The 16,436-nt window shown below is 27.9% G+C and overlaps 1 long non-coding RNA gene and 1 pseudogene across 1 annotated transcript; one reads left to right on the top strand and one right to left on the bottom strand.

Annotated features, from left to right (window-relative positions):
• Window positions 1–9,909: 9,909 nt before the first annotated feature.
• LOC111298396 (2-hydroxyisoflavanone dehydratase-like) lies at window positions 9,910–10,633 on the bottom strand (annotated as a pseudogene).
• A 678-nt stretch (window positions 10,634–11,311) lies between these two features.
• On the top strand, window positions 11,312–14,998 carry LOC111298397 (uncharacterized). The gene is made up of 3 exons (XR_016328748.1): window positions 11,312–11,620; window positions 14,361–14,539; window positions 14,629–14,998. It is a non-coding gene; the product is annotated as an uncharacterized LOC111298397 (long non-coding RNA).
• Window positions 14,999–16,436: the final 1,438 nt, after the last annotated feature.

Genomic DNA, 16,436 nt, shown 5'->3' on the forward strand with positions numbered 1-16,436 from the left:
ATGGATAGAGGAATCCATATATCCACAATAATAATGTCAATCCCATACTTCTGTGCCAAAGTAACAGCATTTGCAACTTCATGTGAAAACAAATTTAAGAATTTTATCCAAATAAGGATGACTTAAATGTAAATAAAGATTACGCATCTTAAAAGTATATCATTTTTTTCCTTTTTGTAGAATTTGCATTGGTTGTTTAAAAAGGTTGCTTGTCTTGTTTCTTTCAAAAAATAAAAGAGTCATTAGTAATAGCATATGTTTGAAATGAGTAAATGCATCTAAAGCCATAATCACTTAAGAATCTTCAAGTTCAACCTTGTTTGTTCACAATTAGACCAACAACATAGAAAATATCAAAATTGTAGCTTGCAAAAACAGCCATAATCAAGTTAAAATTTTCATTAAATTCAACAAACTCAATAAAATTCAATAAATAAGCTATTTACCAAGGTAGATTTAAAAGCAACACAATAGATCAGATATAGAAAAATAAAAATTTTAAGTAAAAAAGTAATTGCAATTAAGGAGAAAAAAAAGCACAAATTGAAAAAAAGATACATGAATAAATAACCTGGAAACATTTCTAAAGAAAATTTTTTATGTTTACACCGATCAAAGATACAATATAATAAAGGAAAAAGGAAAACTAAAGCATCAATCCATATTTTTTAAGCAAGCAAATAAATTATAAAACTAAATAATCATTCCTTAATCATATAGAATGATAATTTATTTTTAGTTATTCATTAAAAGAAAAAACAATTGAAAATGAAAAAAAGAGAAAGAGAAACATATACTCTATTATAGTATTACTTATTGTGTTGATTGCTTGGATTCAACATTTGTTACTTCCATTTGCCATCTCAAAATTTTCATGTGAAGTGATATTTTAGCAATCTCATTGAAAGCATATAACACTTATGAGATTTAGCTAAAGGATTTTTTTAACTTATATATGTTGGCTACTTCTAGTTGTGTTTTTTTTTTTTTTAATTTTAAGGCAACTTTAACTTATTTTTCATGTGTTCTAAGGGTGCTTGTTGAGAAGTTGAATTTAAATTATGAGGAAGCTGAGAGATGGATTGTGAATCTTATCTGAAACTCAAAGTTTAATGTCAAGATTGATTCAAAGACAAGAATTGTTCTTATGAAGCCTAATCATCCCAACGTGTAAAGTTTTCTTACAGTAATAGGATACGATGCAGCATCGATTGTTCTTTGAATTGTGCCATAAGTGTTTTGACTTTTTTTTTCCTTTATTTTTCATGTTCTTTCCACATCTTCTTCCATATTTTGTATTATGGTTTATCCATAAACCCTTTGTTTATTTGGTTTCCCATCTCTTAATGACTTTTATTTTTTTTTTATGAAAAGGATTAATACAGAGTATACTTGTTCAAGTGATGAGTATTTGGCTTGCATGCCACCTTGAAAGCCTTCAACCCTACCTGCTAACAATAACTACTCTGAAAAATGATTCAAAATGTATATATATATATATGTGATCAATTAATCTATATGAGATTAGTGAACACTTGATTAAAGTATTATTTTAATTACCATAAAAAAAATACGTGATGAGGAGAAGCAACAACACTAGAAGAAAAGTACTGAAGCAAAGAGCTACCGTGGTTGATGTTTTAATTTGTCTAATTGATAACAAGAGAGAAAGATGTGATGATCAGCATAACGACTTTACTGAAAAATGGGAAAGATTGGAGAGAAAAAAATGTGCTTTTATATTGGTGGTGTGGAGGTGAAAAATTACGTGATAGTGAGATATAACTATAGCTAGCTACGTAGCTGTTGTAGTGGTGCACGCCCACATAGTAGCAATAGAATCATGATGATAAGGTGCATTACCTCTTTTTTTACCCACAATTTCCCAAAATCAACTCCTTGTTTTTATATATTGTTACGTAAAAAAAAAATACCAAAAGTAATTCCAAAAGTTTATGCATGTTGAATGAACAGTTCTTTGCATGGCTTAAACTCTATAAACATTATTGATATTGCAACAATTGCAAAGAAACAGAAAGCTTAAAACTAAAAAAAAATTACCTAGAAATTCTTTTTTTTTTTTGCCAAAAACAACCAAAACAATCTGAATATGATAAATCCAACAATCAAATTACAATATAAATTAGATAAATTTGAAAAAAAATTCAATAATGAAAGAAAAATTGTCTGATCTCAACAACCTAGATTGGATCCCACCTTGGTATGTCGATATCCATGATAGAATGAATAGCCTGATCCAAGAAAAGGATTCATTCTTTCTTTCCCTTATTTTGTCATCCTCTTTCTCTTTCTCATATTTCTTTCCTATTAACCCTTCATTTCTATCCCAGACTCTTAACCTCTTTCATTTTTTTCAAGTTTAAGAATCAAAACTATAAGGTTTTGCAAAAATTAAAAAAAAAAATAATAGTATATTTTTTAAAATGAAGATCTATGCAAACTATGAGATTTGGCAAACATGAAACATTTATTAGCATAGTATATTTTTTAAAAGCAAGATACATTCATTATCAGATTTAAAAACATATAACATTACAATATCAACTTTTACACAAATAAATTGTTTTTCATCTCTAATCAAATTATCAATAGAGCCACGGATCCATAAAGCTTATAATTTTAATCAAGTTTCATACACTTGCACAAAAGCATAAAGTCTTTTAGTTTTTTTCAAATGAATGGTAGAATAAAATTAAGTACCAAAGTAAGAGTAACAATGTAAGAAATTTTCATGGCAATGTTATTTAGTAGCTTTGTCTTAGGTAAAAATACAATAAGAAAACTTTTCTTTTTTCTAACTATTTATAGCAATTCTTTTAGCAAGGAATTTATATTGTAAAAGAACGTACCTTTTATTTTTTGCATGTAAGGAAAAGGTTATCTAGAAGCAATTAGTAATCTGTTACAATAATTCATTAAAGCAATCTATATGAGAGATTAAAAGGCTAAAAAATTTAAAGTAAAATTGTTTATTTCATTTTAAAGTAATAGGTCCAAAGTTCACTTTATAAACTAAGTTAATTATATGATTATGTATACAATAAACAATCTCAATAATTTAACATAAATATTTAATTTGTACTACATATTTAAAGTAAAGACAATTATGGATAAAAATTGCATATTACAATAAAAAAGTAATGAAGTTAACTATTTCATACAATAAAAGAATGCAAGTTATATTGGATTGGATATTTTTCACAAATAACAAGATAAATTTAAACATATGAGCAGTTTTACAATTTTAATTTTTTTTTATATATAACGAATGTGTTAATGTACATATTTCATGTTGGAAATAAATTTTTAACAAAATAACCATTTGTTTAGTTGTAACCTTATTATTTTTCCTAAGCATCATGCCGTGAGTATAATGCATAAAATAGAAGATACTAATAACCATTGGATTAAATATATGGTAATTAAGTAGATACTTTCATATATACTTGTAAAGGAGAAAGACATACTTTTTTTTGTTGTAAATGTGAGGGATTTGTTGCATTGCTAACTGAAAAGTGAAAAACATATGTCACAGATTGACAGACAACAAAAAAATAATGGCGTACAGACATACGATGTATTAATATTGCAAAAGATGTTGTTTCGTTCTATAAAAAGAAAAAAGATTGTATATTTTATTTATAACTAGCACAAATCCTATCCAAAAAAAAAAAGTTGATCATAAGAGCAAAAAAGATCTGGTTTCTAAAGTATAGCAATAGCTATTTAAATAAAACACAGTATAGGGCTCATTGATGACTAATGTTGCAACAAAATTTCAAAACCCTCTATAAGGATAAGAACTTTGGCTTTATAAGGAACTTAAAAGGGAGGCTCATGACATTCATTAAAAAAATACATAATAGAAATCCTATGCCTATAAATCCTAGCATCATTCGACCCTTAGACAACTTACCACACTCCCTAGCTCCTAACATCCAACAGAAAAAACTAACCATTTTCATTCTTATACCTAGTTGAAACCCACAATCGATACATAAAATCTACAAGTATACAAGCCAGACAAGTAATAAAAGTGAGTCAAAATGTCGATCTTATAGAAATTAGTTAGAACTTACTAAGCTAAGTATTAGTTATCACCTTACCCTTTTAAAGTTGATTCAATCAAAGAACATCCATGAAAAATTAAATAAGGCAAAATTAATAAAGGAAAAAAATAATATCAAAATAACTAAAATCAATTAAAACTGAATATATCAAAATTAAAATTCTACTAAAAAAATACAAATAACTAACTAAAATCAAATAGGACAAACAAGTTAAGAAAAACAGTGAATTATTGCCAAAAAAATAAAATGCACCATTAAGACATGAAATGCAAGCAAATATATCTAAAATAGTAACCAATTTTAATGAAATTAAGCCTAAAATGCAAAAACAAATACTATTTAAAATAAAATGTAAAATTGAAAATCAAATATAAAATGCATGAATAAAGATGACGTTAACATGAAAAAATTGAAAGTAAAACCTATAGCTAAGATTAAAACCTACAATTAACATCATCATAACACTATCAATTGCATATGTAAACAAAGCTAACCATACAAGATTTTTTAAACTTGAACTAAAATTTAATTGACCACTAAATAGCCTATGAAAATATATAATCTAAAGAATAATGAATGAAATGAATGTAAAAAAAAAAGTCAACTAAACAAAAAATGCAAACTAGAAATAATTAAACACAAGCTGTAAATGAACTTTTATACTTCACGGTTGAGACTCCTACATGGAACAATTGAAACTGCATCTAATATGAAATATGGATGAAAGAATAAATGACTAAATGAAATCCAAAATTATAGCAAAACATATGAAGAACAATTAAGCAAACAGTTAACAGAAGTTGACTTGCAAATAACATGTACTACACTACATGAAAATTCAAAAGAAAATAATTTAAGATGCAATTATATACTAAAAATAAAACTCTATCTAAGCTAGAACAACCTAAATCCATGAATTGACTACCTAAATCAACAAGAAAATAGCATGATTTAACAAAAAAATCAACTTAACAACTCAAATCCAAAAACAATGCAAAATTTAAAAAATTAAAATATCATCTAAGAAAATGAACCAAACGGCAATGAAATTTAAAGAAATAAACTAAATCAAGTAAGAATCAACAAGTAAACAAGTAAAAATAAAGATTTAGAATGAAAAAAAGGTAAACAACTAGCTAAAGAGAAAGCAATTCCATGTCAAACTCTATTAATTATGTCTGATCTGCACCTGTCACCTTTATCTAGGTGAATATTCCAATCTTGACCTAAAATGCTGTGGTGAGAGTTTGAGGCTAAATTTTTAATATGTTGTAACTAATTGAATTAGAAAATTACGAAAAAAAATTGGACAAAAACAAGTAAAATTTGAATGAGATATCATCAAAAAATTATAGGTAAGTCAGAACTGACATATTCAAAAACAGATTTGAGTATCAACAAAAAAAAAAAAGATTTAAGCTAGAAATCAATAAAATTTGTAAGTTTTATTGTCAAAATCGTAAAAAACATTGAAAAATACTTGAAAAAATGTAAAAGTACAATAAAAATCAATAGAAAAACATGAAGATCAATGGTTGTTTGGTTGTTAAAAATATAAAATGTAGTAAATGAAAGTGTAGAAATTAAAGAATAAGAAAACTAAAATTCTAAGCTAAAGTCTCCCTAAAATGGCTGGTAAACTTCCAGAGACTTTCTTTCTCCTTACTTTTGCACTCGGTGTATGATTGTTTATCTTCTTTATTCTTTCTTAATTGCAAGCCTTTCTCATGCATTTTTTCACTTTCAAAATGTCCAAGTTATGACCAATGAAAGCTCTCCAATATGCCATGTCATCACCTCTTGAAGTTTTTCTTTGAATGTCAAAATGTGATGCCCAATTCTCATACAAAAGAATGTTGCATTTCATGTCACTAGTGCACCATCTTTTTCTTGTTAAACCTCTTGCATTATGTATGTTTTCATTTTTTGCTACCAAAAATTCAAGTATTTAATGAGCAAATTTAACAATAAAATCATTAGAAAAATGCTGAAAATAATGTTAAAAAAATTTATGGAAGAAAAGTCTAAGAAAATTCCCTTAAAAGTAATCTAACTTAATGACACTAGTTTTAGGTCATTTTTACAATTTACACAAAAAATCTTCCAAAATGTATCTAAATTGATCAAAATTCTTTATTTTCTTTTTTTTTTAATCTACACATAAGATAATTATGATTTTATGAGTAATTTTGCTAAGAAATACTAAAGAACAAGCTAAAATAATAGTCAAATTGGACTAAAATTAAAAATTAAGAAGCTTCAATTTTTAATGCAATCAACCACCATTCCCAGTCTTCATACACTTCAACTGAAAATACCTTGCACCTTATTTCACCCTTAAGATAAAAAACCTAAACAAAAAATGGTAACATTTCCCCACTAAAAAGAAACCTCCTACTTCATCACCATTAACAAAAATCTCATAGAACTATTCAAAAATTTTCACTCCAAAAATCATACAAAAAAGTCCCTATTTTCACCCTCTCTGCCTTTCAACCAAATCACACTTACACATTTTTAACCTTAACAATGTTTCCTTTAGAATTCCATAACCTATTCTAAATACTAACCACAAACTATTAATATTTTCAGTCATATAAAAAAAAGTTAGCAAGCATCTATTTGCCCAAAAAAATCAATTAAGAAAATCACATCACATTCTTCACAATAGGTAAAGAACCCAACAATAAAAAAAATTCAAAAAATTTTTGGTGATTCATTAAGCTATTTGATTGAAACAGATGAAGAAAGAAGAAAAAGAAAAAGAAAAAAAAAATAAGAAGAATGGGGGAAGGGACGGAAGAAAAATAGAAAAGGTGAAACGAAGACGTACTCAGGCATAACTTGGGAGAAAATAATAAAAAGATGAGAGAAGAAGGAGAAGGAGCAGAAAAAAAAAAAAGAAAAGAAAGGGAAATGAAGGAAAAAAAATGAAAAAAATGTGGAAAGAGAAGGTTTGATTAGCATCTAAAAGAAAAAAATAAGGAAGAAGAAAAAAAAAGAGAAAAAAATTCAACAAGATTTTTTTACAGGGGTTTAAAATTTTTTAGAGAAGATGTAAGATGGTAAGAAAGAAAATGCATAAAATTTTTTTTTGTCAATTTTCTTTTTTTAATTTTAAAAACTTTACAAAATGTGGCATGTGAAAAATAAAAAGTTTAGTTTTGATTTAACATTAAAAAGAAAAAATAACAGAAAAGAAAGAAAAAAGAACAAAGACCACGTGGACAATTGTAAGAAAAGCCAAAGTTAGGTAAAGTATATATCAAAGACTTCGTTTGTTAGTTAAGAAATATAATGTTTTTGGTTCAAATAGTACATTTCTAACATATGAAATATAGTTTAAAAAATTTTAAAATTTAACTTTTTCACTCATTATCAATCACATTTTAAAACAAAAAAAGTGATCTTTAAAAATCATCAACCACATTTTCAAATTAATATAAACATAATGAAGAAACAAAAAGATGAATCACATGCACCAAAACACAAAGAAGAAAGGAAAATTAAGAAAAAAAAATGGATGACGTTGATAGGCTAAAAGTTAAGCAATTCTTTCAAAATTAATAGTATAGATAGTGACCGAATTAATGAAAATTTGAAATTCTTAATTTTTTTCAAATTCATGAATTTATCTTATTTTTATTTAGTTATGAATATGAACTTCATCTCTTTAACTTAAATACATAAATACTTGAACCTAAATTAGTTTTTAGATAAATTTTGCATTCATCACAAATGAAATCTAAATAAACCCATTATCATATATTAAAATTTTCAAACATAATGTAAATAAAAAATTTTAAAGTTAATTCACTAAGAATGTTATTTATCATGCTTTGTCTCCATCAATAAATAATTGTGGTATAAAATTACTAACTTTCAATAGAGTACTCTTATTATTTTCTTTGACAAAAGAGAAGTAATTTTTTTTACAATGAAAATCGTAATTTTAGATAAAAAAGAGATTTTAAGTATTAAAATTTAAATTTTATATCTATTAAATATCATTTCTTAAAATTAAAAATAATTGTATGAATCAATTGATAAAAAAAAATGCTCTTTAATTAAACTAATTAATTAATTAACATGAAAATAAAATCTTGATAAGGGAATTATTAATCGTGAAAACTTAATCTCTATTAAATTTTAGAATATTGTTTGTACCAACTCTTACTAGACAATATGTGTAATAGATTCGTTGTTTACCATGCATTGATGCACTAATTTCCCTTTATTGGTATTTAAAAGAGAGAATTAATTAGTTTTGAATTTGGACGCAAGCGAGTTACCTCATCATTTTCTTGATCAATATACAATTTCAAACAAATTTTTATTATAAATAATATTTTTTTGGATAAAATTACTAAGTTATATATAGTTTTTTTATTCGAGAAAAAAATTGATCCAATCATTTTTTTAAGTAAAAAATTCATTCATCAATCAAAAACGGTAACATCATTGAGTCATGGCAAGTCACGACACTTGTTTTAACTCATAATTATTTTTTATATTGTGGTCACAATCTCAAATTTTGAATTTAACTTTTTCAACAATTTTTTGACAAGTGATGAATTATTTTCGTAATTTTTTAAATATCTAAATAAATTTTTTAAAATTCAATATATGACAAATATTTGAAATATATAAAAAATTATATTTTCGCTATCTTTTTTTTTTGTTTATCTTTATTTTTTTTAAATGTCTCAAAATTATATTTTATATATATATATATTTAAATATCTAAGTAAATTTTTTAAAATTAAAAAGTATATATTTTTTGGTATTATTTCTATCTATATGCCTATGAAACCAAGCTTTGTCGGTCTTCGATATTTAAAAACAATTTTTTTTTTCTTTCTATGATAAGGTCCAGTCGTTCTCAAATATGGATTTATGCTATACCGACAATGGCAGATAATTGGTGGCCACAGATTCACGACAACTTATCCCAAAAGACTAGTCCTTGGCTCTAGCACTGCTCCAAGTGTGGAAGCAATTATAATGTTTTTTCTACACTGAGGACCTCATGTTCACGTCGAACTGAGTGAAGCCTGAGTGAATAGCCATCTGTAGTTCTTTCTTCAAACCAAAACATTCTGCCATTACACTTTCCAGGCAAATCCTGGGATCCAAACATCCGATTGCCCTCATGATAGCTCAACAAATCGCCTGCAACAGCCTTAATTTTTTGATTGATCAAGTTAGCAAAATCATCGGTATTATTAGTGTTTAGTACCATACTATCAAGTATAATCCAATCCACAGAGTCGATATATATTACATTGGACACCAGCAGCCGGAAATGGCAGAAAAAGTGATGTGTAGGGCAAAGAACTCAGAGGGTCCAACTAGGGCAATCGGGCAAACGGGGCACGGGATATCGCTGTTTTGTCGATCACATATATGGAAAGACCTATATAAAATTTCATAAGTGAAATTTGTAAAATTTTTTATTAAAAGTAAGTAAATAAAATTAAATATTGAAAACTAAAATAGATAAATTAAATGATTTGATTATATAGATTAATCATATAAAATTTGAAAAAATTTTAATATATTTATTAAATAAATTTTTTTAATAAAAATATTAATAGAATTTTTATTAAATAAATATCTATTAAATTTAAATTACAAACAATATTTTTAAAAATTTTAATATATTATTGATTTTTATATTAAATTTTATTAATTTATCAGTTTAAATTTTTTATTTACTCATTTTTAATAAAAAATTTCATGAATTTTACTTATAAAATTTTATGAAAATTTTGTCCTCAGATATAACTACTGATATAAAACGTAGACAATTAACTCTTTAGTCTATGGACAAGTTTCCTCCGCAACCACTCCTGACTAAAGTTTCATAGTAAGCTTGCCTCTTCCCCTTCTTCTCTAGTCTCAATGAATCTTTCTCCGCTACCAAAACAACAACCCTATCACATGCCATTTGCTTCAAGTTCGGATCTACTGCCAGGTTCAATTTGGGGCTGTGATAGAAGACAGTACTCGTCGGACAAATATATTTGTACATTTTATATTCAATACTATCTTTACTACCGAAAAATGGATGCACAATGTGCATCCCAATGATTTTCAAACCAACCAATTTGGTAGCACCAGCTTGGGCTGCCACAGTGGGCAATGTTGGCTCCGGCACTTTTAGCTGAAAAGAAAACCCGCAGCGATCTGCATTCTCATTGAGCCACGGTTCGGTTCGGGCCCTTGTTCATTTGCTTTTGTAGCAACCCATTGTAGCCTAGCCCATGAATCATTTGTAATTGGTAGAAGGAGCTCAGGGGCTAGCCTGTGATCAATCGAAATTCCAAATGTGGATGATATTGGTTTGTATTACAAGTTGGGGCAACCAGTTTTTAGGTCAGGGTATCAAAGGCTGGTCCTATAGAAAACCCACCGCCATGGTAGTGGACAAGCAGCGGAAGCTTCTGACTACGGCTCCTGATTTGTGGCATGAAAATTCTGTCATGTAATCTTTCTCGAGAGGTTTTTTTGGGGCCATATTTTGGAATGAAATCTCTCATTTTGTCGGCAGTAGACAAGAAAAAGAAAAATATTGACTCAAAATGCAAAAGTCAAAAGTTCATAATCCCCATGCATTAACAGAAACATCCCCAATTTTTCAAAAATAGAGATAATAATAGTTCAGTTTGAATGGTATTCGATTAGATTTTTTTTGATATTATATAATATTATAAAAATTTAAAATTAATTAAATTCGATTTAAATTTTTATTTGATTCAAATAAAATTAAATTTTATTAATTTAATTTGATTTATTGATTTTTAATTTTTAATTTTTATATATTATTTTAATATAAAATTAATATATTTCAATAAATTTTAATTTAAAATTATTATTTTTATTTTATAAAATTTAAAATATATATAATTTGATTTGATTCAATTTTTTTTAAAATTTTTTCTTTTAATTTAAAATTTAATTCAAATATAATATATACACTTAACATTCAAATTTAATCTAAATGAAAATAAATATTATAATTACGAATCAATTTTTAAATTTTTTTATTTTTTTCACCCCTGACAAAAGCAAAGACTAAATACCTTCTTTTGTATAATATATTTTAATCCGAATAATTGGAATTTGCCAATGAAACGACATCGTCCTATTTTGTACGATACTTCGAATCCGTACATTCACACAACCAAGTAGGAAGCAAATAAGGAGTGAGCGTGCTTCATCAACGGTATTTGGGAACAACATAGAGCTAAACCATTTTGTTGTTCTTCACAAGGACAAACCTTGTTTTTCTCTCTTTCTCTCTTGATTTTCTTTCTTTTTAAAAAAATTGGAAGTTAATTGATGACAGATAATTTGAAAGAAATGAAACTAAAAGCTTCTTTTTTTTTTTTTTTTTTCTCTTTGGGTGAAAAAGAAAAAAAAATGAAAAGAAAAACTCATGGGTGAAGGAGTTGCCACTGCCTTTTGATTGCTTTACTTTTTGAGCTTTCAAAGCCATGGCCGACGATCTCTGTTTCTTCGCAAAGGTCAGTTTTTTTTTTTTTGGGTATGTTCAGTTTGTTTCATAGTCGCTATCTAGATTCTAGAGTGAGATTGAAGATTCTTTTATTAAATTTTTATATTTTTGTGTGTCATTTGAATATTCTGATCTGGGTTCTCAGTTAAAAAAAAAAAAGATCTTTGTTTTCTGGAACCATGTTTTTAGGGGGTTTTCTTTGGTCACTTCATTGAGATTGAAGCAACATCCAGATTTCTTTTTCATGAAAGATGTGTTTTTTGATTGTCATGTGCATGTTGGTTTATTTTTATACTTAAACTTGATTAATCAATTAATTAATGCTAAATGTACTGAGTTTTTCTAGCCAAATCATATCAGAGTTTAGTGCCATAGCCATACCATATCTTTCACAGAGCTCCATTTCATGAATTATCAATAACGAAATGATCTTTTTTTGGTTTAATTTGTTTTTAATATCTGGGTAATTCATTAAATTTCGGGATTCTTTCATCCTAGAGTCACCAAAGAAGTCTCCATTGGTGTTGAGTATGGTTGTATTGTTGTTTGTAATGGTTTGTGGTGTGTCACTTTGTATATATGCTCAATTTGTTTGAGGCAAATAAGCACTAGCAGCACGATGGATTTTTTTTAATGTTGGAGTGATTAAAAAGCCATGTCCGGAGCCTAGTATTGAGCCGTGGGTAATTCCTTGCATACACTATCCGAACCCCAAAACTTATAGCAGGTAAGAAGTTGATTTTATTGCTCCTGAGTTTAGTTTTAGTTTTAAGATTTAAGTATGGGATTTTCTGTGCATGATTAGGGCCGAATGTGCATGCAATCCTGTCTGGTATTTTGCCATTATGTCAATGCAGAGATATGGGAGTGGATGGTCTGAGACTATAGTGAACAATGATACTAACATTAACTCAAATGGGGAAATATTCTCTGTCAGATACACTGTTAAAGTTAGGAGAAGTAATGTGTCAATGATTTCTGAGACACTGGACTAATTTTATAACTTAGGCTGGTCGAGTCGTGCTAAAAAAAATGAGTGAACCGCTTCAGTTGGCTTGAAGTGGATGCTTAATCAGGTGAGCACCTCATGGCAGAAGTGTAATTTCTAGAGTTTAACTGCAATTTCATAATATTGTCATAGGCTTATATCAGAAATCTTTGGTCTTATTGAAATCTGTTATGTTCTTTCCCTCGTGAGTCTGTGAACAGGAATTGTGTAGCCTCTAAACTAAGTGGTTCACTCTACCTGCTATACGAAGCCTTTAGTTGTATCAGTTAGATTAATATTAGGAATGGCTAATTTAGTGGGCTAATCGAACTGTACAAACAGGTGATCAAAGACAAAGTAGAAGAAACCAAAAATCCTTTATATTTACAAATATACTTGGTCTTTTAATATTTTTAATGGTCTTATAGTGAATGCAACTTTTGAGTTCCTTGTTTTCTGGAGCATGGTCATTAACTCATGATCTCTTTCTGTGGTTCATTTTCTTTTTCTCTTCTTAATCTAAATTATCCACTGTCTTTGTTTTTAGATCCAGTTTTACCTGTAATTAAAAAAAAACACGACCCCTAATGCTAAAAAAAACTTATATGACTATCCTAGCATGTTTTCACTGCAAAACAACCTTACATCGTGTTCAATTTTTTATTATTCCAAAATACCACCAAGCCTATATTCTTAACCCAGCCAATGGATTTCTGTATAACTGCCGGTAATTTGAGCCTTATTTGCATCTAGACACACATTTTTCTTGGACAGCAGGTTTGTGTCTTCTTTTTGCATGCATGTTTGCATGAAGTTAGGTTACTTGGGTATGATTATTAGATACCCTAGTGCTTCAGGTTTCTGAGAGCAATTCAGGTAATAATTCTTGCATAAGTTCCTGTAGTTTTCTTTTTCTTCACGTGTTGCTTCTAGTTCATGAGTTAAGGGGGTAAATTTTGGACAAATGTGATGTCTCTTCTAGGCCCCTAACATATTTGATTACCTTGAGGATCATGTCAAGCTTTCTGAGCATTCTCTTTCCCAGCATTATCATAAAAGAGGGGGGCATCAGAAGTTAGAGCAGAGGTGACCTTCGTCTCGTGAAGTGGTTGGGTATGCATTTAGGGACGAGGGAATTCAAATCCATGTCTCTAGAATAGGCTGGATAGATTGGAATTCAATAAATATATTTACTTTTGATAAAAATTTCATTGTTAAATGTAGATATTTAAGGTTCCATTCATTTTTTAATGAGAGGCACAATTATTGGTAAATATTTACCAAAACATCAATATGGAACAGATATCAATTTTATACCTTGGATGAATGTAATAGGAGAGCTAAGCAAAATTATGAAAAGAAACAAGGAGATATGTTTCTGGTAACAAATAAAAACAGGAGAAAGAAGAGATAGCAGCTTATGCAATTGTGAGGACTTAGGTAGTTGACATTTTTTGTTTGGAAGATTAGAAAATGTATATCAAACAGGAGAATGCCTCCTTAGTTAAGGATTTGGGGACTCAAGACAACTTGTTTTAATGCTCTTAAGAGGTCAAATTTCTTTAAATCTTGCCTATCATGATCTTAAGCCTTTGAGAACAATGGATGTGACGAGATATTCATTAACCAACACAGCTTTCTCTATGTTCAAACGATTTAAAAAGATGGTATTTTTGTCAACACACATTGCTTTAAGTGTGGAATTTGAATTTGTTATCATGCTTGTCTCTGTTGTATTCATGATCATAATCCTTTACTGCAGGGATTGATGCAAACATCATAAAGACATAGTGGAATACTTCAATAGCCGGTGTTTCAGCTATTTTTTTCTTTAGAAGGAATCTTTTGCACAGGATGATTACAATTCTAGCAAATTCTTATGATCGGGATGCTAAGCTACTAAATGGAACCCACAAGTCTTGTGTTCATTCGCATCACAAGGTTTCTACCCCTCTCCTACTCTCTCATCTCTGTCACACATATCTAAGACTTTCAACTCTAACTTTCAACTCTTCTGTAATGTTTTTCAGGCCGAGATACTTGGTAGTTACAAGCCTGTAATCAATGCAACGTTGCTCATCCAAATTTAAGGCAGGCCGAAGAGACAACCAGAAAAGTTTTGGAGTACTTCAACAGCATCCGGCACATCATTGTTTACTATGAGGATGTAATAAAGAATCACACTGTAAGCCAAAAATGTTAGAAAACGCTGATTTTTTGCACTGCTTGATGAATCTCGCATCCAAGCGTGGGTTCTTAAGAGAGTCATTTCTGTTCATCGTGCAGAAATTGCTTGAGGTTCAAGAATTCTGTTCAAGAATTCTTAAAAGACACTCAAATGGATCCAATCTCAACTTTTACATGCATGTAATAAATATTTTCTAGTTAAATTGCCAATAACTGTACGAAGATTTAAGAGCAAGATATTTAAGGAAAGAGGGATTGAGAAAGATTTAGACAAAATTTTTAAGTAAAATTCGTGAAGTTTTCAATTAATTAAATAAAATTTAAAATTGATATATTAAAATATCTTGTTATATAAATTAAATATATAAATTTAAAAATATTTTTAATAAATTTTAATATATATTTTTAAATAATATTTTAATAAAAATATTAATAAAATTTTTATTATTGAATAAATATTAATCAAATTTGAATTATAAATAATATTTTTAATTATTTTTTTTATATATTTAGTTTTTATGTTAAAATATATTAATTTATTGATTTAAATTTTTTATTAATATTTTTATTAGATTATTTTTAAGAAGAAATTTTATAAATTTTATCTAAAAAAATTTATTAAGTTTTCTCGAAAAAGATTTGCGTGACCAGAAGAAGAAAAGATTTGTTCAAGATTCTAAGTTCAAACACGTAACGCGCTTGCATTCGTTGTTCTAGTTCCAGCCTCTAGGCCCCAGGGCCAAAAGGGCAATCGCAAAAGCAACCGAGACACTTACGTTTTTTGAGCTCACTACGCCTCCCCCTTTTGACTCACCAACTCGTCAATTTTATTGCCAAATGTGCACAAAAACGGTGCTATCGTCTTAATTCGGATTCCTCTACTTCCCAATTTCGACCCTACGATTATTCAATCATCCTCATATGATCAACGGTTGATATACATGCAAAATAGGCCTACACACCATTATTAATTCAATAGATTTGATGTCAGCTCTATTTTCACTAAAATCAGGACGGCAAACAGTGATGACAGAATCCATTAGGTTTTGCCTTAAATTTTATAAACAGAAAAGGTCGAGTGGGGGTTTAATAAATTTGGGACTCAAAACACCTCAAACGATAAAATGATTAATTCGATTGATTAAAAATTATTTTAATAAAATTTTTTTAAAATTTAAATTTATTTATAATTATTTATTAAAATTATCTCAAATATTTAATTTATAATTATTTATTTTAATTTATCGATATATTTTATTTTCATTTCAGAGATTAAATAATTTATTTATCTTAAATTTAAAAAAAAAAACGTAAAAATTGAACATTTAAATCTATGGTTCCAGAAAATATCCTTTTTTTTTTTTTTTTTTTCTGTTTTAGGTTTTTAAAATCAGCCTTTAAATGGAATCTACCTTTTCAAGAATGACTTGAAATTCAGGTTCTCTAGAAAGGGAAAAATTTTTACTACATCAATAGTAAACACATTTGATACTGGTCAATCCCAAGCCTCAAAACTTACTTCTTTTGAAGAAAAAAAAAAAAAACATAGCCTTTTAGAGGTAAAAGTTATTGTCAAAATTTCATACAACAGCTAAAGAAATATATTCAAGAAATGTGAAGTTTAAATTTTAGTATTTATTTTTTTATATAA

Source organism: Durio zibethinus, chromosome 16 (assembly GCF_047325235.1).
Source record: "Durio zibethinus cultivar Kanyao isolate XHJ-2024 chromosome 16, ASM4732523v1, whole genome shotgun sequence".
Lineage (NCBI taxonomy): Eukaryota > Viridiplantae > Streptophyta > Magnoliopsida > Malvales > Malvaceae > Durio > Durio zibethinus.